Below are 26,724 nucleotides of genomic sequence, written 5' to 3'. Positions count from 1 at the left end.
GACGTATGGAGACTGGGGTGCAAGGTGGGGTTGGATGAATTGGGAGATTGGGATTGATATATATACACTAATGTGTATAAAATAGATAACTAATGAGAACCTGCTGTATAGCACAGGGAACCTATTAGGTGGTGACCTAAATGGGAAGAAAATCCAAAAGAGAGGGGATATATGTATATGCATAGCTGATTCATTTTTCTGTGCAGCAGAAACTAACAACATTGTAAAGCAACTATACTCCAATAAAAATTAGTAATAAAGAAAGTAAAGGGATTGATAAAGATACACCATGCTAATACTAATCAAAACAGGAGAATATGCTTTAGTTGTTACCTTATCCAGAACTCAACACATACCCTTCCTCCTGCTATGTGAGGGGAAAGGCTGATGTATCTGGTATAATCTTTGAAGTTACTCTCATTTTCTTTTTTAAAATAACATTATCAGGATTACTCAGAGTTGGTTATCTGATCTGCTTCTGAGAAATTCCCACATTATCCTTAACTCATTTTTTCTTCAGCTTAAAATTTCTGCCTCCCTGAAGTCTGATTTAACCATGTTCCATATGCAAACTAGCTAGGAGTTTTAATAACCGTGATCTCAATGAGAGTTAACAGTGTGACATGGCTTTCAAAAGACAGCTAATGCATTATACATTTTATTCAAAGAAATATAGTATTCAGAATAAAGAAGGAAATAGTTTTACTATTTTGTGCGTTAATCATACATCATCTGGAATATCATTTTTGTTCTTTGCATCACATTTAAGAGGACATTGATAATGCATAAACATGTCCTGAGATGGGTGACTGAGATTTTGAAGCCATTTCAAATAAGGAAATTTTGAGCAATTAGAAACTGAGACATTTTAGGGAAGCAGTATTAAATGGCTAAATAAAATTTGATGGACTGGCATTCTGGAAAAGCAATTATACTCAGGGAGGAGACTTCATCTTAGGATAAGGAGAAACTTCCTCATAATTATAACTGCCCAACTTTAGAATGGACTGTGTTTTTAGATAATCATGAGCAACCTGTTATTGGAAGCATCCAAACAAAGAATGGATGCCAGTAGCCTGGGATGTTGCTATACTGGACTATTTGTAGCATTGTAGAAGTTGAGTTCAATGAGCTCAAAGGTCTCTGCTAGCTCAAATGCTCTGTGGTTCTATTTTAAAAGCCTTTGAAGCTTTGCTATTTATCAGCCAATGAAATTAGTCCTTGTTAGCCTGGAAGTATTTAAATCTTTTTTTCTTTAGAGTCATTTATGTGTGTGTGTGTGTGTGTGTGTGTGTGTGTGTGTATACATACAACTTAAGACAAGTTTCTCCTTTATTCACAAGCCAAATCTTTTAAAACCCGACAGTAACCATTCAAGGTAATGTGTGAATGTGTGTGTGTATGAATGAGATATCATGATATCTTGAAGACAGTCTATGAAAGTTGTCCACCACCCAGTGATAAATGTGGTTGATAACTACATTTTTTTAATGTTCTTTGGAAAATATAAACACAGTTGAGGTTATATTATAAATGAAATTTTATATTATGTCATTCCCTTTATCAATAAAAAATCTAGGTACAGTAGCAGTGAGTTTGAGCATAACTTTTGGAAACCATAAGCTTGTTACCTGGCTCAGCCATTAGTTGAAAGAACTTGGTCAAATTACCGAACTTGTTTTTTCCTGGGATCTAAAATAAAGAAAGTAAAACTGAGATAATAGTATTGTTATTAGGATCAAATGTCATATAGTGCATATCGAACTACTATGATGTCACTCAGTATATAATAGATTCAGACTAAATAATACTTAATATAACATAAGCCCTTTCCTTATCCTATCATTTAAAATTTAATTTTAATGTCTGCATAATATTTTATTCTATGAATTAAGCATGATTTATTTCCATCTTTCTCAAACCTTTTTTTACTGTTGAATTGCACAAGGTAGAGAAGAGTAAAATAATGTTTAAGAGTTTCTATTACAATAAAAAACAGCCTCTTATTGAAATTTCTCATGTTTTCTTAGTATAATATTTTCTGATGACATTTGAATTTTTACTTCATGATGCAGTGCTTGTTTTAACAGAAATATAATGTGATTTTCCCAAAACTTTTAAATTAAATTCATTTTTAAAAGATGAACCTTGTTTATTCAGTAATATTCCATGTTAATAATCTTATTTGGTAACTTGTAAAGTGTAAGTTTAAGATCTCACTAGTGTGGGTGATTTTAAGATAGTTCTTTTTATACTAAAGTGATCCTATAGGGGTAGTGTACAAAGAATATTTAATCAAGAGTGGTCATTAATTTTAACATTTTTTTAATCAGAGAAGTAGGCCTTATACATTTTTCTTTGTAAAACGTGTAATGCATTTTATAACTAGATGTTTATAAGTGAGCGCTATAGTTTTGGGAAAAATCATTTTTATCATGATATATTTTTATTTAAAATACTTATGGATTAAATTTGCAAATAATTTATTTAGAATACTTATATTTTCAGTTATGTTTTCTTTATAAAATTCTGCTATCAGGGTTTGATTCTTTACCAAGTTAACTGGGGATTTCCTATATAGCACATATATCTGTATTTAATGTTTATATATCTTGGAGTTATATGTTACTTGGATTTACAATATAAACATACTCATCTCTGAAACCTTATGCAATATTATTTTATATACTAAATCTTATATACTGAAACTATACTTGATACCAAATATATTGAAAGATAAATATCAAATGCACACTTTTTTTTCTATTTGTGCATGGCTGTTCATAGTTATTGTTTTTTCATGTTTTTTACTTATTTTGACAGTTTTGGTAATATATACTAATTGTAGTATTCAATTTCAATGGAATTTTTATTACTATAGAGTCTTCCATAATTTCTCTGAAATTCTGTATCTATATATTTTATTGATTTAATTACATAATTATATTCTTCATATTTTCCATTAACCTATTTTTCCCTTGATAATTCTATTGTATTTGTTTTCTTATTTTAGGAAACTTCATTACTTCCATTTGTTCTGTTACCTCTAAAAATGTTCTCTCCATTTTTTAGTTAAAAGGACAGATTATATTTTTCTCTTGCTCTAGTAATTGAGGTCTCATATTTTTATATATATTTAAACAACCTCCAAGAAAAAGGAAAAAAAATCTCACTAGTATCCAAGTAGCTATATTTCTATGGTAGCAACTTTATTCAAAATCTGAAAGTCAATTTGTAACAAAAAATGAGTATCAATCGTGTGATTCTATTTGTTATTTCTCTCTTTGTTCCTGTTGCACTTTGTCTTTACTTCAGGCAGTCTCCTCTATTTCTATATTGAGAAATAATTGACATAAAACTTTATATTAGTTTCATACAGGCAACCTCATTTTATAGGGCTTCAGCTTCATTGTCCTTTGCAGATATTGCATTTTTTTTTTTTTTTTTTTTTTACACATTGAAGGTTTCTGGCACTTTGCACCAAGCAAGTCTATTGGTGCCATTTTTCCAACAGCATTTGCTCATTTTGTGTCTCTGAGTCACACTGTGGTAATTCTCATGGTATTTCAATCTTTTTCATTAATATTATATTTGTTATGGTGACATGTGATCAGTGATCTTTGATGTTACTGTTGCAAAAAGATTGAAATTCACTGAAGGCTCAGATGATGGTTAGTATTTTTTAGAAAGAAAGTATTTCTAAATTAAGGTCCATACATTTTTCAGACATAGTGCTATTGCATACATAATGGACAATAATGTATACATAACTTTTATATGCAAAAATTTGTGTGACTCACTTTACTGTGATACTTGCTTAATTGTGGTGGTCTAGACCCAACTCTCAATATCTCCGAGATATACTGTGTACAACATAATGATTCAATATCTGTATATATTGTGAAATGGTCACCACAAGTCTATTAACATTTGTCATAGTTACAAATTCTTCTGTTGAGAACTTTTAAGATTTATTCTCTTAGCAACTTTCAAATATGCAATATAGTATTATTAGCTACAGTCATTGTGCAGTATGTTACATCCCCAAGACTTATTTACTTTATAATTGGAAGTTGGTACCTTTTGCTCACACCCAGCAACCCCCAGCCCCCCACCTCTGGGAACCACCAATTTGTCCTCTGTATCTATGGCTCAGTTCTTTGTGTTTTGTTCTTTTTCTTAGACTTCATATATAAGATTGTATGGTACTTGTCTCTGTCTGACTTGTTTCACTTAGCATAATGGCCATCCATATTGTTGCAGAAGGCAAGATTTCCTTCTTCATTATAGCTGAATAATGTTCCTCTGTGTGTGTGTGTGTGTGTGTGTGTGTGTGTGTGTGTACCCACACACCACATTGTCTTTATCCATTCATCTGTTGATGGACACAGGTTGCTTCCATGTCTTAGCTGTTGTAAATAATGCTGCAGTGAACATAGGGGTGCACATAATTTTTGAGTTAATGTTTTTGTTTTCTTCTAATAAATACCTACAAGTGGAATTACTGGATGGTAGTTCTATGTTTAATTTTTAAGGAACCTCCATGCCATTTGTATAGATGCTGCACCAATTTACATCCCACAAACAGTGCAGAAGGGTTTCATTACTCCACATTCTTTCCAATTGTGTTATTTCTTGTGTTTTTGGTAATAACCATCCTAACAGGTGTGAGGTGATATCTCATTGTGGTTTTGATTTGCATTTCCTAATGATTAGTGACATTGAGCACCTTTTCTTGTACCTTTTGGACATATGTATGTCTTTCTTTGGATAAATGTCTATTCAGATCATCTGCACATTTTTTAATCAGATTTTTTTTTACTATTGAGTTGTATTAGTTCTTTATATTTGGATATTTAACCCCATATTTAATATGGTTTGTAAATATTTTCTCCCATTTGGTAGATTGCCCTTTCATTTCATAGATGATTTCCTTTGCTGCACAGAAGCTTTTTAGTTTGCTGTATTACCATTTGTTCATTTTTGCTTTAGTTGCCTATTCTTTCGATGTTGAATCTAAGACATCACCAACACCAATGTCAAAGAGCTTACCATTTATGTTTTCTTCTAGAATTTTTATGGTTTCAGATCTTACATTCAATCTTTAATCTATTTTGAGTTAATTTTTGTGTATGCTGTAAGATAGTTGTTCAGTTTCATTCTTTTGCATGTGGCTGTCCACTTTTCCCAACACAATTTATTGAAGACACTGTCTTTCATCATTGTATATTTTTGGCTCCTTTTTTGTAGATTAATTGATTATGTATGTGTGGTTTTATTTCTGTGCTCTCTATTCTGTTGTATTAATCTATGTTTCTGTTTTTAAGACAATATCATACTGTTTTGATTACTACAGCTTTGTAATATGGTTTGAAATGAGGGACCACGATGCTTCTAGTTTTGTTCCTCTTAACATAAGTTTGGCTATCTGGAGTATTTTGTGATTCCATAAAAATTTTAGGATTGTTTGTTCAATTTCTGTGAAAAAAAGTCATCTGGCATTTTGATAGAAATTTCAATGAATTTGTAATTGCTTTGGATAGTATGGGCTTTTTAACAATATTAATCTTTCCAGTGCATGAGGACAAGTATCTTTTCATACATTTATGTTTTAGTACATTTTTCATCAGTGTTTTATCATTTTCAGTGTACTGATCTTTCACCTTAGTCAAATTTATTCCTCAGTATTTTATTGTTGTTGATAGTTCCTTGTTATATATGGCAACACAACCTTTTTGCAAATAGTGACAGTTTTCCTTCTACCTTCCAATTTTAATTATTTTACTTCTTTTTCTCACCTAATTGCTCTTGGTAGGCCTTCTAATACTATGTTGAATGAAAGTGGTGAGAATGGACATCCTTGTCTTGTTCTGGTCTTAGAAGAACTGCTTTTAGCATTTCATAATTGAGTTGATGTTAGCTGCGGGCTTGTCATATATGGCCTCTATTCTGTTGAAGTATGCTTTTCTTCTATACCCACTTTGTTGAGAATTTTTATCATGAATGGACTTGGATTTTATCAAATGCTTTTTAAGTATCTATTGAAATATGATTTTTATCCTTCATTTTGTTAATGTAATATATCACATCGATCTGTGGATATTGAACTTTCATTGCATTCCTGGAATAAATCTCATTAGATTATGCTATATGATCCTTTTAATGGTATTGAATTTGATTTGCTAATATTTTGTTGTGGATTTTTGCATGGGTGTTCATCTGGGACTTTTGCCAGTAATTTGCTATTCTTGTGGCATCCTTGTCTGGTTTTGGTATCATAGTAATGCTGGTCTTGTAAAATGAATGTGGAAGGGCACCCCCCACCCCCCGCCATCTTCTATTTTTTGGAAGAGTTTGAGAATGATTGGTGTTAATTCTTTGAGTGTTTGGTAGAATTTACCAGTGAAACCATCTGGTCCTGGACCTTTGTTTTTTGCGAGGTTTTTAATTATTGGTTGAATCTCTTTACTGGTAATTTGTCTGCTCAGATTTTCTGCTTCAAGATTCAGTCTTGGTAGGTTGTATGTTTCTAGGAATTTACTCATTTCTTCCAGGTTGTCCAATCTGGTGGCATATAATTGTTCATAGTAGTCTCTTATGATCCTTTATCTTTCTATTGTATCAGTTATGATATCTCCTTTTTCATTTATGATTTTTGTGAGTCTTCTCTTTTCTTCTTTGTGAGTCTAGCTAAAGATTTGTAAATTTTGTTTACCTTTTCAAAGAACCAGATCTTAGTTTCACTCATCTTTTTGATTCTCTTTTTAGTTTCTATTTCATATATTTCCACACTGATATTTACTTCCTTCCTTTTACTAACTTTGGCCTTGTTTGCTCTTCCTCTTCTAGTTTCTTAAAATGTAAAGAAATTTGTTCATTTGAGATTTTTCTTGTTTCATGAGGTAGGAATTTATTGCTATGAACGTCCCACTTAGAACTGCTTTTGCTGCATCCCCTAAGTTTTGGGATGTTGTATTTCTATTTTCATTTGTCTCAAGGTATTTTTTTCTTCTCTGTGGATTTTTTCTTTGATCCTTTGGTTATTCAGTAGCATGTTGTTTAATCTCCATACATTTGTGAATTTTCCAGTTTTCTTCTTGCAGTGATATTTAGTTTCATAGAACTGTGGTCAGAAATGAAGTTTGATATAATTTCAATGTTTTTAAAAATTTATTAAGACTTGTTTTGTGGCATAATATGTAATCTTTCCTCTAGAATGTGTGCTTGAGAAAAATGTGTATTCTGTTGTTTTTTTGATGGAATTTTCTCTAAATGTATATTAAATCCTTCTGATCTACCATGTAGTTTAAGCCCAATGTTTCCTTATTCATTTTCTCCCAGGATGAGCTATCCATTGATGTAAGTGAGGTATTAAAGTTCCTTACTATTACTGTATTGCCATCTATCCCTTAGGTGTTACTATTTGATTTATATATTTAAGTGCCCCTCTGTTGGGTGCAAAAATACTTACAAATGTTACATTCTCTTGTTGGTTTGACTCCTTTACTCTTTGTAATGTTCTTCTTTGTCTCTTATTACAGTCTTGTTAAAGTCCATTTCATCTGATGTAAGTATAGCTACCCCAATTTTCTTTTGGTTTTCATTTGCATGGAATTTCTTTTCCACCCATTCACTTTCACTTTGCATGTGTTCTTACAATTGAAAGAAGTCTCTTATAGGTAGCATATTGATGGATCTTGTTTTTTTAATCCATTTAGCCACTGTATGTCTTTTGACTGGACAGTATAGTCCCTTTACTTTTAAAGTAATTATTGATAGGTATGTGCTTATTGCCATGTTGCTAATTGTTTTCTGGCTGTTCTGTTCCTTCCACTAGTCTTCTCTTGTGCTCTTCCTTTGTGTAGTGGTATGGTTAGATTCCTTACTCTTTATCTTTTGTGAATCTATTACAGGTTTTGCTTTATGATTACCGTGAGGCTTACTTATAACAAATCATATTAATAACAGTGTATTTTAAGTGGATATCAACCTAAGTTTTAATGTATTCTAAAGCTCTACGTTTTCTCTCTCCTCATTTTTTATGTCACATATTACATCTTTATATATTCCTTAACCAATTGTTGTAGTTATAGATATTTTTACTACTTTTGTATTATAACTTTTATATTAGCTTTATAAGTAATTAATCCTTTACCTTGATTATATATTTACCCATCAGATTTATACTTTCATATGTTTTTCTTTTATTAATTAGTACCCCTTCTTTTCAGCTTAAAGAAGTCCCTTTAACATTTCTTGTAAGGCTGGTTTAGTTGTGATACACCCCTTTAACTTTTGCTTGTCTGGAAAACTCTTTATCTTGCCTTCAAATCTGAATAACTTTGCCAGGTAGAGTTTGGTTGGAAGTTTGTTTTGTTTTGTTTTGTTTTCAGCATTTTAAATACATTGTGCCACTTATTTCTAGCCTGGGAAGTTTGTGCTGCAAAATCGGCTGTTAGTCTTATGGGGGTTCCCTTATATATAGCAAGTTGTTTTTCTTCTGCAGTGCTTAAGATTTTATCCTCATCCTTAACTTTTGATATTTTAATATGTGTTTTGCTCTGGGTCTCTGAGTTGATCTTATTTAGAACTCTCTGTGGTGCCTGAATCTGGATGTCTGCTTTCTTGCCTAGGTTAGGGAAGTTGTCAGCCATTATTTCTTCCAGTAAGTTTTCTGCCCCTTTCTCTCTTCTCCTTGTGGCACCTCTATAATGTGAATGTTGGTCCACTTGATGTTGTCCCGTATGTCCATTGAGCTATCTTCACTTTTTCTTCATTGTTTTCTTTTTGCTGCTTTGATTGTGTAAGTTCTGTTGCCTTGAGAGTTTACTGATTCGTTCTTATGGTTTATCCACTCTTCAATTGGCATCTTCTGGTGGATTTTTTAGTTCAGTTGTTGTATTCTTCATCTCTGTGTCTTCTATCTGGTACTTATATTTTATATCTCTTTGTTGAAGTTATCACTATATCCATTCTTCTCTTTAGTTCAGTGAGCATATTTATGACCATTATTTGGAATTCTTTATCAGGTAAACCACCTATCTTCATTTTTCTGAGTTTTTGTGTTGTTCTTTCATTTGGAACATATTTCTCTGTTTCTTCATTTTCTTTGACTCTCTGTATTGGTTTCTTTCTAAGCATTAGATAAAACAGCCACCTCTCTCAGTTTTAAAAGAACAGCCTCATGTAGGAGATGAATCTTATCATTCAGTCCTTCCCCAGGTCTTGATTTTCTCTCAAATCTTTGTAATTTTTCCTGAGGCCTATTTAATTTTTAGTGGCTCCCAGTACTTGAGGGTGTGCCAAGACCTGTCAGGGTCCCAAAGGGGAGTATCTCAGTCAGCATCCAGATTCAGGCTGATTGGAAGACCAGACCTTCAGGCAGCAGCTTTTAAAGTACCCAAATATATATGGTCCTGTGGGACCACAAATGTAAGTCCTGCTGGCCACCAGAGCCTGGTGATCTAGAGGTGTCCCCTCAGTAAGGAGTGCACACCAAAATCAGAGTACCAGATGAGTGTACAAGTTCCTCTCCAGGGGATACTGGTGACCTGGAGAAAGGGAGAAGGAAAGCACAAAGATGGCATCCAGTGGCCTTCATCCCTGGAACACACCTTAGTCGGACCTTAGGAGTGTGCCAAACCAAGTCTGTCCCTCAGGCTGAAGCTTCCAGATAAGCAAATATGCCTCTTTCACAGAAGGACTAGGGGTGTGTTTCAGTCTGCTGCCTGTGCAGTGCCCTTGGGGTGGTAAACTAAGACCTGTCTTTACCATTGTTATAGTCCTATGGGACCCAGCAACGCAAGTCCCCCTGGCTACCAGAGCCAGTCAGTCAGCAGGCATCCCTTGGGCAGCAGCCACAAAAACCAGGCACTACACCTGTGTAAAGGCTCCCCTCCTGGAGATACAGGTGCTGTAGAGCACAGCAGAGGAAGAGTGCAAATAGAGTGCCCATACTCTGTGGTCTCTGAAAAGGATTACAGTCAACCTTAGATGTGTGTTTAATTAGAAGCTTTTTTCACAGAAAGGCTGGGCTCCTCAGACTATATATCCTCTTGCTGTGCCTAGTGGGGGTAGAACTCTCACTAGGGTGAGAGTGGTACCCTCAAGTGTAAGCCCCACTAAGCGTCGGAGTCAGGGAGTCTTGACATGTTCCCTGGGTACTAGTCACAAAAATCAGGGCACCTGAGGAGGGTCCATGCTCCTCTCTGGGAGATACTGATAAGCTGGATAGAGGCAGAGGTACACAAAGATGGCACCTGCCAGCCTCCATCCCTGTAATTTACCCCAGCAGCCCCCTAGATGTGTGTTAAATTAGATTTCTGCCCCACAGGCAAACAAACACTTCAAGATAGACAAGTGAACCTTTTTCACATCAGGTCTGGGCAACTTCCAATCGATTGCGTCTGCACTTGTACCTGGGGCAAGTGAGTCAGAGCACGTAAGTTCTTTAAAAGCTATTTCTCAGTTTTCTATAGCCTTGTGGATGTAAGCCCACTGGTTTTCAAAGCTAGATGTCTTGGGGGCTCTCAGGTGCAGGTCTTAAATGTTGGGGAGACTGATGTGGGGTTCAAATTCTTCACTCAGCTCCAGGTGTTCAGTTCCCTCCTGCTTTTGGGTGAAGTTTATGGAGAGATTGTCTCAGCCTCTTTTATCTGCTTTGATGTGGATTTTTTCTTGTTTGCTGAATGTGTAGGAGTTACTCAGTTTTTTGTTTGTTTTCAGAGGAAACTATTCCATAGGTGGCTGTAGATTTTGGTGTCCTGTGGGAGGAGGTGAGTTCAGGATCTTCCTATGTTACCATCCCAAACTAGAACTCCCCTCATCTCCAATTTTGAATAGCAAATTACTAAACTAAAAATTATATTTTTGCTTGTGATATCTGTTTAGGTGAGCTAAAGACCTGATTTGCCTCCTTGTCTATGTTTCAAGTGTTTGAGGAACAAAATATAATAGAACTGTAAATAAATTAGGTGTCAATCTAATAGACTTCAATTTCAGCAAATAAAGAGCTAAATTTCAAACTTTAAACCGAATGAAATAACATATAAAGGAAAGTATTAATGAAGAGTTCTGAGCTTGATATACGAATTTTAAATATATTCTGTTGCCCTCAAAATATGAATGTGCAATTTCTATCATATGAATTGACCCATATAGAGATTTCTTAGAAGTAAAACAGATGGCAGAGTAGTGCAAGTTTGTAGGTAATTTGACAAAATAAATAAAAATTTATATATAATGAAAGGAGAGAACCATCCCAAGCCATTGTTTTCAAAAGCATGTAAAATTCTATCTAGTTTAGACTTAGCCTTAATGAGAAGAGAATCCTGGGAATTACAATCTTGACTAACTGTAAACTCAGCAAAGTGTTCAAAATGTGGTTAATAAAGTTAAAAGACCTTAATAATAACTCTTAATATGGTGGGATAAGGGCTAAATGGTCACCAATAAAATAGGCAATGCCCTACATATTTGTTTTCTCCTAGTACTAGACATGGTGTGTAGAGCTAAATGAGGGACTTATTTGTCAGCTATTAACTAAAAAGTTCTTTTCATGTGTAACATACATATAAATGAGTTCACAAGTCCTAAATGCATACATCAATGAGTTGATATAAACATACCACCATCATGTCATGAAATAGAGTAGTAAGCAACACTGAAAACTTCCATTGCTTCCTCCCAGTTTCTACATCTGTCCTTCCAAAAGTTGTTGTCATAATCTTATGTTCTAACCAGTTTATTTTTACTTTTTTATTGAACTCTCTATATATTATATTTTACTGAATATTTTATGTCTTTTTCAGTTAATGTTATGTTTGTGATATTTAGTCATGTATGTGATATTTATGCATGTCTAAAGCTTGTTAATATATGATATTCCATTGAATATAATAATTGTTTCTATCCATTCTATACTCAATAGAAATTTGGGCTTTTCCCAAATTTGGGCTATTATAAATAGTAGTTTTCTTTTATACTTTTTTAAAATACAGTTTTCTTTTATATTGTATTTTGCCTTTATTCCTAGGTATTAGATAATTTTGAAGCTATTTTAACATTTAAAGCTATTTTAACATTTAAAATTATATTTTTTATGTTTTCTGTCTGAAATGTATGAATACTATCAATTTTGCATGTGGAATTTATGTTCAGCAATCTTGCTGATGAATTCCTTGTAGATTCTTTGGGGTTTTCTACAGAAAGAATCATATTGGTTTTCAAATAATTGTAAGCTTATTGTTTATTTCAAGTCCTTATGCATATGAATTTTTCTTTCCTTTTTATTACACTATGACCTCAAATGCAATATTGAATAGAACTGGTGACAGCTAACATTCTAATAAATGTTCCATCAGTCTAATTTTTAAAGCCAGTCTATTCTTGGATATAATATCTCTTTTTATTTTTTGAATGATTCTAAGAATTTCTTTTCAGAAGTTTTTTTCCAATTTAACTATGAAGCTCCTATAGGTGATTTTTTTTGTACTCATCCTTCATTGGAGTTCATAATAGTTTTTAAGCTGTGGCTAAATATTTTCTTCATCTTCAAAAGACAGTCAGTCATTGTCTCTTCAAATATTGTTTTTGTTCCATTCTGTCTCTCTCTGTTTCCTGTCATTATTTTTGTAGTTCCCTGTGCTCTGCCAAAATTCAAAATCTTATCTTCTAATTTTTCAATCATATTAAACAGTTTATTTCTAAAATATCCAAAGCATATATAGAAAAGCCAATGTAATATTCACATATCCAATATGTATAATATATACATGTCCATTTCTAACATACTTAAATTTTCTGTGCATCTGTTTCTATTGTTCATTCGTTCTTTTTGTTTTCAGTTTGTCATGTGCTCTTTTCCTCTCATCTGCCAAAAATTACCAAAGTTTTGATTCAACAACTAACAAACACTGCATATAAAAATATACATTTGGTATTCTGGATCATGTTTCTTCTCCAGTCATTTAATTTTTTAATTGCATTAGCCTGTAAATATAGACATTCTAGATTACCTTAACCCAGTCAGAGGTTATGATTCAAAATTAGGCTTCTTTTCTGTGAGGGCTTGTTTCTCATCCAACTTTTCTCCTGTGCTGTAGTCCTTATAGGGTCTCAAACCAAAAATGAATGTGGATTTTCCGGATTTCTTCCCTTACCGTTACACCTAGGATGAAGCTTTTACCTACACTGCTTCTAATTCACCTTTCTCCTAGAATGGAGAATTTTGTAAGGTTTCTTTTGCTCTCATCACCATGTACTAGATGAGAATTCTATTTAGCTTCTAAGTCTCTCAGCTGCACTTTCAAAACCAGCAATGGATAAAAGTGGTGTCAAAGCCAGGTTTCTCTCTTTGGATTTTTATTCTTTTCTAGATCTTAACCCCAGAATTCCTCACTGAATTGGTAGCTCTCATTTCTCTTTAAGTAAGTATATTAAAAATACATTTTCCTAGTCCTCTAGTTATTTTCAGTAGGAAGTTTGGTCCAATCGATTTCATCTTTTTTATTGAAGTATTTCAGTCTTCTGAAGACCTAGAGATAAACTTTCACCAGAGAAAAGCCTAAAGTAGATAATGCCAGCTCACAGCTAAAAGACCATCACTCATAAGACCAGTAAGAAATAGGACTACACTCTGTTCTGTCTCTAGTCTGTTTATCTTACTCACCTAGTTGCCTGGAAAAAAAATAAGTCCCATGAGAGATCTTTGATGAAACCAAATATTGTAAAAATCTGAACATAGTTGGAGAGAAAGTTCAAGGAAATAACATTGTGCATAAACTTTGGGGTTTTTTTTTCTGCTAGCTGTTTTACCAAGTAGCTAAATAGATGAACAAAGAATTGCAGCAAGAGTAACACAGAAGACTCTAACACAGAAGACTCTAGAAGACAGATTTGTTGAAAGAATAGTCAATTTCCAGAGTACTGGTAATTAAATAGACATTTCTATATACTTAGAGATATTTTATAAGCAGATGAACTAGTCTGAATAGTCTAGATTTAATGACAGTAACAAATGACACCCATATCCTAACAGTTTATTTCTAAAAGTAGGTATATTCCATGAATAGGTATATTCATGTTGCATACCCAGCACATGTAAGCTAGAATCTTTTCTCTTAGTCACTTGGAAGCTTGGACTGATTGTGACTTCCTTTTGAAGCAGGGGCAAGAGGATACAGCTGTTAATATTTCCTCAAGGAAACAGCATATATTATGTCTCCGTAAATTTCATTTGTCAAATCAAAATCCCATTATTACACACAACTTAAAGTGAGTAGACGTTTCATCTTTCTATATGTTTGTAAAGCACGTGATGAAAATATTTACTGACCAGTGGTGGACTGTGATAGCCACTAAGTAAGTCTCTGTACCCAATATTTTACTCTCTCTGCTTTGAAGTTAGATATCACAGATGGTTTCAGTCAATGGAATGTGAGTTAAAGTAATATTCGGGCAGATGCTTAAAGATCCAGTAAGCAATTTTCTATCCTCTTCATCCCTCTCCTACAGTGTTCCAGGTAGATACATCAACCTGGATCCAGGGTTGAGGATGACTGACAGAGGATAGAGCCTTGGTCAACATTTAATGAACATTTAAAATGAGCGAGGATCCCAGACAAGGTGACGGAGTAGAAGGACCTGAGCTCACCTCCTCTCAAGAAAACAACAAAATCACAAAAAACTGCTGAACAACCATCGACAAAAAAGGACTGGAACCTACCAAAAAGATATTCTACTTCCAAAGACAGAGAAACCCACAACGAGATGGTAGGAGGGGTGCATTCATGATACAATCAAATCCCATATCCACTGGGTGGGTGACACACAAACTGGCAAATAATTATATCTCAGAAGTTCTCCCACAGGAGCAAGAGTTCTGAGCCCCATGTCAGGCTCCCCAGTCTGGGGTTCTGGCATCAGGAGGAGGAGGCCCCAGAGCATTTGGATTTGAAGGCCAGTGGGCCTTGATTGGAGGTACTCCACAGGACTGGGAGAAAGAAAAGACACTCTTGGAGGGCACACACAAGGTCTCCTGTGCACCACGACCCAGGAGAGAAAGCAGTAACTTCGTAGGAGGCTGGGCCATACCTACCTGCTGGTTTTGGAGGGTTTCTTGGGAAGAAGTGGGGGGGTGGTGGGGGTGGTGGTGGCTGTGGCTCACTGCAAGGACAGTGGTGGTGGAGGTACTGGGGAGTACTCAGTGGCATGGGCTCTCCTGGAGGCTGCCATTTTGATGCCAAGACCTGGCCCTACCTGACAGCCCAAAGGCTCCAGTGCTAGGATGCCTCAGGCATCCAACAAACAACAGGGCAGGAACACAGCCCCTCCCATCAGCAGACAGGCTGCTTAAGGTCTTCCTGAGCTCACAGCCTCCTGTAAACATATCCCTTGACATGGCCCTGCCCACCAGAATGACAATACCCAGCTCCACCCACCAGTGGGCAGGCACCAGTCCCCCCCGCACCAGGAAGTCTGCACAAGCTTCTTAGACAGACAGCCTCACCCACCAGGGGGCAGACAGCAGAAGCAAGAGGAACCATAATCCTGAAGGCTGTGAGACCACAAACAAAATTAGACAAAATGAGATGGTGAAGGAATATGTTACAGACATGAGAAAACAATCTACTTGAAAAAAAATTCAGAGTAATGATAGTAAAGATGATCCAAGATCTTGGAAAAAGGATGGAGGCACAGACCAAGAGAATACAAGAAATGTTTAACAAAGATCTACATCTAGAGAACAAACAAAAAACCCCAGATGAACTACAATACAATAACTAACTGAAATGAAAAATACACTAGAAGCAACAAATAGCAGAATAAATGAGGCAGAAGAATGGATAAGTGAGCCAGAAGATAGAATGGTGGAAAAAACACTTCCTCTGAACAGAATAAAGAAAAAAGAATGAAAAGAATTGAGGACAGTCTCAGAGACCTCTTCAACAAAACCAAATGCAGCAACATTTGCATTATAGGGGTCCCAGAAAGAGAAGAGAGAAAGTGCCTGAGAAAATATTTGAAGAGATAATAGCTAAAAACTTCTGACATGGGAAAGGAAATGATCACTGAAGTCCAGGAAGTGCAGAGAGTTCCATACAGGATAAACACAATGAGGAACATGCTGAGACACATATTAATCAAACTGAAAAAAATTAAAGACAAGGAGGAAATATTAAAAACAAGGGAAAAGCAACAAATGACATACAAGAGAATTTCCATAATGTTAGCAGCTGATTTTTCAGCAGACTACAGGCCAGCAGGGAATGGCACAATATGTTTAAAGTGATGAAAGGGAAAAACGTACAATCAAGAATACCCAGCAAGGCTCTCATTCAGATTCGAAGGAGAAATCAAAAGCTTTACAGACAAGCAAAAGCTAAGAGAATTCAGCACCACCAAATCAGCTTTACAACAAATGCTAACAGAACTTCTCTAGGCAGAAAAGTCCACAACTAGAAATAAGAAAATTATGAATGGGAAAGCTCACTGGTAAAGGAAAACATACAGTAAAAGTAGGAAATCATCCACACACAAATACGATATCAACACCAACAATCGTGAGAAAAGGAGAATTCAAATTCAGGATATTGAAAATGTATTTGAAATTAAGAGACTAGCAAGTTAAAAACAAACAATCTTGTATATATGTAGACTGCTATATCAAAATCTCACAGTAAACAAACCAAAAATCTACAATAGATAAACACACACAAAAAGAAAAAGGAATCCAAACACAACACTAAAGACAGTCATCATATCACAAGAGAAAAGAATAAAAAAGGAAGAGAAGAAAAAAGACCTACAAAAGCAATCCCAAAACAACTAACAAAATGGCAATAAGACGATACATAACAGAATAACCTCAAATGTAAATGGATTAAATGTTCCAACCAAAAGCCATAGACTGGCTGAATGGATTAAAAATAGGACCCATATACAGGCTGTCTACAAGAGACTTACTTCATATCTAGGGACACATACAGACTGAAAGTGAGGGGATGGAAAGAGATATTCCACACAAATGGAAGTCAAAAGAAAGCTGGAGTAACAATACTTATATCATAAAAAACAGACTTTAAAATAAAGACTGTTACAAGAGACAAGGAAGAAAACTACATAATGATCAAGGGATAAATCTAAAAAGAAGATGTAACAATTATAAATATATATGCACCCAACATAGGAGTACCTCAATATATAAGGCAAATACTAACAGCCATAAAAGGAGAAACTGATAGTAACACAATAATGGTGGGGGATTTTAACACCCCACTTACATCAATGGACGAATCATCCAGACAAAATCATTAAGGAAACACAGGCCTTAAATGACACATTAGGACTGACGTATTGATATTAATAGAGCATTATATCTAAAAACAGCAGAATACACATTCTTCTCAAGGGCACATGAAACATTTTCCAGGATAGATCACATGCTGGAACATAAAGCAAGACTCGATAAATTTAAGAAAATTGAAATCATATCAAGCCTCTTTTATGACCACACCACTATTAGATTAGAAATCAACTACAAGAACAAAACTGAAAAACAAAATACAAACACATGGAGGCTAAACAGTATGCTACTAAGCAGTGAATGGATCACTAAAGAAATCAAAGAGGAAATCAAAAAATGCCTAGAGACAAATGAAGATGAAAACAGAATTACCCAAAATCTCTGAAATGCAGCAAAAGCAGTTCAAAGAGGGAAGTTTATAGCAATATAATCTTACCTCAGGAAACAAGAAAAATCACAAATAAACAACCTAACCTTATACCTAAAGCAACTAGAGAAATTAGAACAAAAAGACAGAGTTAACAGAAGGAAAGAAATCATAAAGATCAGGGCAGAAGTAAATGAAATAGAAATGGAAAAAGCAATCAAAATCATCAATGAAACTAAAAAGTTGGTTCTTTGAAAAGGTAAACAAAATTGACAAACCTTTAGCCAGCCTCATCAGGGAAAAAAATGGAGATGGCTCAAATCAATAAAATTAAAAGTGAAAAAGAAATTACAAATGACACCACAGAAATACACAGCATCATAAGGATACTACTAAAGGCAACTTTATGCCAATAAAATGGACAACCTAGAATAAATAGAAAGTTATAACCTTTCAAGACTGAACCAGGAAGAAATACAAAATATGAGCAGACCAATCAGAAGCACTGAAATTGAAACTGTGATTTAAAAAATTCCAACAAACAAAAGTCCAGGACCAGATGGCTCCACAGGTGAAATCTACCAAACATTTAGAGAACAGTTAACAGCTATCCTTTTGAAACTCTTCAAAAAATTTGCAGAGGAAAGAACACTCCCAAGCTCATTCTATGAGGCCACCATCACCCTGATACCAAAACCAGACAAATATACCACACACACACGCACACAAATTACAGGCCAATATCACTGATGAACATAGACACAAAAATCCTCAGCAAAATATTAGCAAACCAAATCCAACAATACATTAAAGGTATTATACACCACAGTCATGTAGGATTTATCCCAGAGTGTGATACACCACATTAACAAAATGAAGAAAAAAACCATACATCATCTCAATAGTTGCAGGAAAAGCTTTGGACAAAATTCAACACCAATTTATGATAAAAACTCTCCAGAAAGTATGTACAGAGGGAAGCTACCTCAACATAATAAAGGCCGTATATGACAAACCCACAGGTAACATCATTATCAACAGTGAAAAGCTGAAAGCATTTCCTCTAAGATTAGGAAAATGACAAGGATGTCCACTTTCACCACTTTTATTTAACATAGTTTTGGAAGTCCTAGCTACAGCAATCAGAGAAAAAAGAAAAAAAAATCCAAATCAGAAAAGAAGTAAAACTGTCCCTGTTTACAGATGACATGATACTATACATAGACAATCCTAGAGTTTCTACTACCAGAAAATCCACTAGAGCTCATGAATTAATTCAGTAAAGTTGCAGGATACAAAATTAATACACAGAAATGTCTTGCATTTCTGTACACTAATGATGAAAGATCAGAAAGAGAAATTAAGGAAACAATCCCATTTACCATTGCATCAAAAGAATAAAATACATAGGAATAAACCTACCTAAGGAGGCTAAAGACCTGTACTCCAAAAACTGTAACACACTGATGAAAGAAATTGAAGATGACAAAAATAAAGAAAACTATACCATGTTCTTGGATTGGAAGAATCAATATTTTCAAAATGTCTACAGATTCAATGCAATCCCTATCAAATTACCAATGGCATTTTTCATAGAACTAGAACAAAAAATTTTACAATCTGTATGGAAGCACAGAAGACCCCAGATAGCCAAAGCAATCCTGAGAAAGAAAAATGGAGCTGGAGGAATCAGACTCCCTGACTTAGACTATATTACAAAGCTACAGTATTCAAAACAGTATGGTTCTGGCACAAAAACAGAGATAGATCAATGGAACAGGAAGGAAAGTCCAGAGATAAACCCACGCACCAATGGTCCCCTAATCTATGACAACAGAGGCCAGAATATACGGTGGAGCAAAGATAGCCACTTAAATAAGTGGTGCTGGGAAAACTGGACAGCTACATGTAAAAGAATGAAATTAGAACACTCCCTAACACCATACACAAAAATAAACTCGAAGTGGATTAAAGACCTAAATGTAGGACCAGACACTATAAAACTCTTAGAGGAAAACATAGGCAGAACACTCTTTGACATAAATTGCAGTAAGATCTTTTTTGACCCACCTCCTAGAGTAATGAGAATACAAACAAAAATAAACAAATGGGACCTAATTAAACTTAAAAGCTTTTGCACAGCAAAGGAAACCATAAACAAGACGAAAAGACAACCCACAGAATGGGAGAAAATATTTGCAAATTAAGCAATTGACAAAGGATTAATCTTCAAAATATACAAACAGCTCATGCAGCTCAATATCAAAAAAAAAAAAAAAAAGCAACCAAACTGAATGACCCAATCAGAAAAACAACCCAATCAGAAAAAGGGCAGAGGACCTAAATAGACATTTCTCTGAAGAAGACATACAGGTGGCCAAAAAGTACATGAAAAGATGATCAACATCACTAATTATCCGAGAAATGCAAATCAAAACTACAATAAGGTGTCACCTCACACCAGTCAGAATGGTCATCATTAAAAAGTGTAAAAACAATAAATGCTGGAGAGGGTATAAGAAAAGGGAATCTTTCTACGCTGTTGATGGGAATGTAAATTGGTACAACAACTGTGGAGAACAGTATGGAGGTTTCTAAAAAAACTGAAAAAGAACTACTAATGTGAGCCAGCAATTCCACTCCTGGGCATATATCTGGAAGAAAACCATAATTCGAAAAGATACATGCACCCCAAAGTTCATTGCAGCACTATTTACAATAGCCAAGACATGCAAACAACCTAAATGTCCATCGACAGAGGAATGGATAAAGAAGATGTGGTACATATATACAATGGACTATTACATAGCCATAAAAAAGAATGAAATAATGCCATTTGCAGCAACATGGATGGACCTAGAAATTATCAAACTATGTGAAGTAAGTCAGAGAAAGGCAAATATCATATATCAGTTATATGTGGAATTTTAAAAAATGATATAAATGTACTTATTTATAAAACAGAAACAGACTCACAGACTTCAAAAACAAACTTATTTTTATCAAAGGGGAATTGTTGGGGGGAAGAACAAATTAGGAGTTTGGAATTAACATATACACACTACTACATATAAAATAGATAATCGACAAGGACCTACTGTATAGAACAGGGAACTCTACTCAATATTCTTTAATAACCTATATGGGAAAAGAATCTGGAAAAGAATGGATATATGTATAACTGAACCACTTAGCTGTACTCCTGAAACTAACATAACATTGTAAATCAACTCTACTCCAATATAAAATAAAAATTAAATTTAAAAAAAGAAGTCACTTGCTATTATATAGTCTCATTATCACTGACATTGAATTTGATCATTTGCTTAAGGTCATACCTGCCAATTTTCTTCACTGATGAGTTTTACTCTGTTATTAATAAGTAAAAGAAATTTTGAGGAGATATTTTAAGACTATATAATATCCTGTTACCCTTCAACATTTACCCACTAATTATTGCATCCATGGCCTATTCTTATATAATTTATAATGATGATGATGTTTGAAAATGGCATTACTCTTTCTACATTTCTTGGTTGATTTTCTACTGTTAGGAGGAGGTTTCCCTTTACCATTATTGATGATTAATTAATATTTTTATAGACTCATGTATTCTAATTTTATTATATAAGCTAGAGTATATTATTAACGTTTGTAATTTTGTTGCTCAAGCTATCTCATATTTGGCCAGTTACCTGTTTAAAGTGGCGTTGGTGACCTATTAACATACCCTTATCATTAGTTAAGTGTTTTGTTACTTTGTAGTACAGCAAAGTATGCCAGGATATTCTTATTCTTTCTGTTCCCAGCGCTGGAGTCAGTCATTTCTCCAAGGAGCTGAGATCATTTTAGTGGAGGTTGGTATTTAGAAACAAATGTTTTTGAACACTTTATGTACTCATTGCTACTGGATGTCATTGCTTCTAGACCCTCTCAGAATACAGAGCATATACATATATAACATATTTATCTTTTTGAGATTCATGCTGATATTTCCAATTTCCAGTTAAACACTGCTGTGTTCTTTCAGTTCTTACTTGTGTCTGTATTCTTTTCTCCAGTAGTATAAAACTGGTATCCATTACACATGATATTTTATTTGTTCATTCCTAAAGTGCATAAAAAGTATTTTCTGAATTGCTATCCCATACTACTGGGAAAAAAGAGGGAGAGTAAACAAAAGCCTATTAATTAGAGTCACTGTTTGTTTAAAGTGCTTTTTGGCTTTAGCCAGAGGGCCTGTTGTCCAGATATTCCTCTATAGTTAATTGAATTGTTCTTATTTATTTTTCTTTACCTTCAGTTTGGTTATGTTGTTTACTTGAAATAGTTTTTTTTCACATATTCATGTTTGTATTCAAATTTTTTTCCTATTTTTGCCAAGTATGTGAATGGTATACAAATATAAAATAATATAACACAGGAGAATTGGTGATTGCAGCTAAGTTTAATTTTTATCCTCCAAGTTTTTATCTTTTTTCCTACCTACAAGCTTTTTCCTACTCTACAGCTAAGAAGAGATACTGTTGTCATAGTAACAACAAAGAACTATGAAAAATTGAAGATTGAATTGTTTTCCACAGAAGATCTAGTTAGTTATGTAACCTTCCTGTACCTCAGATTCAATAATCAGGGGTTTGAATTTCCAATTTCTAAAATTTTAGAAAGAGTATAGAACAGTTATGAAGAGGGCAGGTCATAGAACTAAGTGGACTGGCTCTCATTCTTTCTTAGTGGTCCTAGATAAATTATTTAGCCTCTCTTTGCTTCAATTTTATCATATATACAAGGGGCTAATATTAGTACGTAGCTTACAAGGTTGATAGGCTAATCCTTATTAACATCAACCAATACAGAGATTAAAACATAATAATGAGGTTGGTTCAAGATATGAAGTAGGAAGATCCTGAACTCACCTTCCCTACTGGATGCACAATATCTACAGCTCATTTGAAACAATTTCCTCTGGAAAAATACAAAAACTAGCTGGGCAACTCCTACACATTGGACCGAACAGAAAAAAAATCATTGAAGTGGGTGGGACGGGCTGATACATAATCCTGCCTTAAACCCCACCTCCAGCAATGGCAACCAACAATCAGGAAGTAATTAAAAATCCAGAGTTTCATCCTGATGAGTGAAGGATCTCCACATCAGACACCACAAATTTTAAAATTTGCACCTGAAAAATAAGTCCCCAACATATAACTTTTAATGCCAGCATTGCTTTTGTCCACAAGCCCCACAAGGATAAACCAAACCAAGAAGCCGTTCTTAAAAGACTCATGCAAGGACTCATCCATTCTGTTAAAGATGGGAAAGTGGAACTTGCAGTCAGAATATCATTTTATCATTTAAAATCATTTTTAAAAGTAGAGATTAAGTGATTCAAGACATTAACTGGAGGAGCATTTGCATTATAGGGCTCCCAAAAGGAGAAAAAAGAAAAGGGGCATAAAGTTATTACAGGAAATAATGGCTGACAACTTTTCTAACTTGAGCAAAAAAAAAAAAATAGACATTCAAAATCTGAGAGCCCCAGACAGTCCAAATAAGATGAACCCAAAGTCCCACAACAGGGCTTCCCTAGTGGTGCAGTGGTTAAGAGTCCGCCTGCCAATGTAGGGGACACGGGTTCGTGCCCTGGTCCGGGAAGATCCCACGTGCCATGGAGCAGCTGGGCCTGTGAGCCATGGCCACCGAGCCTGCACGTCTGGAGCCTGTGCTCCGCAACGGGAGAGGCCACAACAGTGAGAGGCCCGCATACCGCAAAAAAAAAAAAGACCCACAACAAAACATACCACATTAAAATGCAAAAGTTAAAGATAAGGAGAGAGTCTTAAAAGCAACAAGAGAAAAACACCTTGTTCTGTACAAGGAAACTCCCATAAGAGTATCAGCAGATTTTTCAGCACAAACTACAGACATGAAGGGAATGGCATGATATTTCCAAACAGACTGTTATAAATATAAGTTGTTATATGTAAGCCTCATGGTATCCGTAAAGTAAAAGCATAATGTAGACATGAAAAAAATAAAGAGAAAGGAGTTTAAGCATACCAACACAGAAAATCATCAACCCATAAAGGAAAACAGCAAAAAAAGAGAAAGAAACAGAAGAACTACAAAACAACCACAAAACAATTAACAAAATGGCAGTATATACATACCTATCAATAATTAAATGTAAATGGACTAAACTGTCCAATCAAAAGACATAGAGTGGCTAAATGGATAAAAAAATAAAACCCATCTATATGCTGTCTACAAGAGACTTATTTCAGCTGTAAGGACACATGCAAACAAAGTGAATCTATGGAAAGATATTCCATGCAAATGGAAAATGAAGAAAGCTGGGGTGGCTATATTTATATCAGACAAAATAGACTATAAAACAAATACTGGGGCCTTCCCTGGTGGTGCAGTGGTTAAGAATCTGCCTGCCAATGCAGGAGACATGGGTTCAAGCCCTGGTCTGGGGAGATCCCACATGCCGCGGAGCAACTAAGCCCATGCGCCACAACTACCAAGCCTGTGTGCCACAACTACTGAAGCCCATGCGCCTAGAGCCCGTGCTCTGCAACAAGAGAAGCCACTGCAATGAGAAGCCCATGCACCACAACAAAGAGTAGCCCCCACTCACAACTAGAGAAACCTTGCATGCAGCAACAAAGACCCAACGCAGCCAAAAATAAATAAATTTATTTAAAAAAACCCAAATGCTGTAATAAGACACAAATATGGGCATTGCATAATGATAAAGGGGTCAATCAAACAAGGATATTGCATTTGCAAATTTTTATCCACCCAAAAGCATGGTTCAACATCCACTGATCAATGTGATATGTCACATTAACAAAATTAAAGATAAAAATCATATCATCTCAATAGATGCAGAAAACCATCTGACAAAATTAAACATTCTTTCATGATAAAAACTCTCAAACTAGAATATAAGAAATTACCTCAACATAATTAAGGCCATATATGACAAACACACAGCTAACTAAACAGTGGTGACAAGTTAAAGCTTTTCCTTTAAGATTAGGAACAAGTAAAACAAGGAGAAAGCAAAGAGAACTGTATAAAAAAAAAGTAAAAGATTAGGCACATGATAAAGGTGCCCACTATTACTACTTCTGTTCTACATAGTACTAGAAATCCTACTCAGAGCAATTAGGCAGAAAAAAAAATAAGAAGCATGAAAATCAGAAAGGAAGAAGTACAACTGTCACTACTTGCTGATGGCATGATATATGTAGAAAACCCTCAAGACCCTACCAAAAAACTGTTAGAACTGATAAATGCATTCAGTTAAGTTGCAAGATACAAAAAAAAAAAAGGTTGTGTTTCTAACAAACTATCAGAAATAGAAATTAAGAAGACAGTCCCATTTACAATTGTATCAAATAATAAAATACCTAGGAATAAATTTAACCAAGGTGGTAAAAGACCTGTACTCTGAAAACTATAAGATGTTGACTAAAGAAATTGAAGAAGACATAAATAAGTGGAAAGTTATTCCATACTCATGGAAAAATTAATAAGGTGTTAATATGGATACTCTTTAAAGCAATCTACAGATTGAAGGCAATCCCTATCGAAATTTAAATGGTATTTTTCACAGATATAGAACAAAATTTTTTAAACATCTTTATTGGAGTATAATTGCTTTACAATGGTGTGCTAGCTTCTGCTTTATAACAAAGTGAATCAGTTATACATATACATATGTTCCCATATCTCTTCCCTCTTGTGTCTCCCTCCCTCCCACCCTCCCTATCCCACCCCTCTAGGTGGTCATAAACCACGGATCTGATCTCCCTGTGCTGTGCGGCTGCTTCCCACTAGCTATCTATTTTATGTTTGGTAGTGTATATATGTCCATGCCACTCTCTCACTTTCAGAACAAACAAGTTTTAAAATGTGTAGGGAACCACCAAAAAAAGCCAAATAGCCAAACCAATCTTGAGAAAGAAGAACACATCTGGGGGGTATCACACACCCTGATTTCAAAGTGTATTGCAAAGCTTTAGTAATCAAAACAGTATGGTATTGGCATAGAAACAAACACAAAAATCAATATAATGCAGTAGAGAACACAGAAATAAATCCACACACAGGGTCAATTAATTTATGACAAAGAAGCCAAGAATATACCATGGAGAAAGAACAGTCTCTTCAATAAATTGTGCTGGGAAAATGGATAGCCACATGGAAAAGAATGAATCTAGATGACTCTCTTACACCATACAGAGAAATTGACTCTAAATGGATTAAATACTTGGATGTAAGACCTGAAGTCATAAAATTCCTAGAGGAAAACATTGGTGGTAAACTCTTTGACATTAGTCATGAAAGCAAAGGAGACAAAAGCAAAAATAAACAAGTGGGACTACATCAAACTAAAATTCTTCTGCACAGCAAAGGAAGCCCTCAGCAAAATGAAAGGCAACATATGGAATGGAGAAACATTTGCAAATCATATGCCTGATAAAGGGTTGCTATCTAAAATACATACAGAACTTCTACAACTCAGTATTAAGAAAAAAAAACAAATCTGATTAAACTTTGGGCAGAGGATCTGAATGGACATTTTTGGACAAATACAGATAGCCAAGAGGTGCATGAAAAGATATTCAACATGGCTAATCATCAGGAAATGCAAATCAAAACCACAATGAGATATCACATCACACCTGTTAGAGTGGCTAATATCAAAAAGACAAAAAAATAACAAGTGTTGGTGAGGATGTGGAGAAAAGGGAATTCTTGTGCACTGTTGGTGGCAATTTAAATTGGAGCATCTGCTATGGAAAACAGTATGAAAGTTCCTCAAAAAATTAAAAATAGAAATACCATATAATCAGCATTCCACTTCTGGGTACTTAATCTGAAGAAAAGGAAAACTTGAAAAATTTTATGCATCCCCAAGTTCATTGCAGCATTATTTACAATAGCCAAGACATGAAGCAATCTTAGTGTTCATCTGTGGTTGAATGGATACACACACACACACACACACACACACACACACACACACACACACACA

Source organism: Aethalodelphis obliquidens, unplaced genomic scaffold (genome assembly GCF_003676395.1).
Source record: "Aethalodelphis obliquidens isolate GAN/ISIS:26980383/991018 unplaced genomic scaffold, ASM367639v1 scaffold10, whole genome shotgun sequence".
Lineage (NCBI taxonomy): Eukaryota > Metazoa > Chordata > Mammalia > Artiodactyla > Delphinidae > Aethalodelphis > Aethalodelphis obliquidens.
This window is presented reverse-complemented; position numbering follows the sequence as displayed.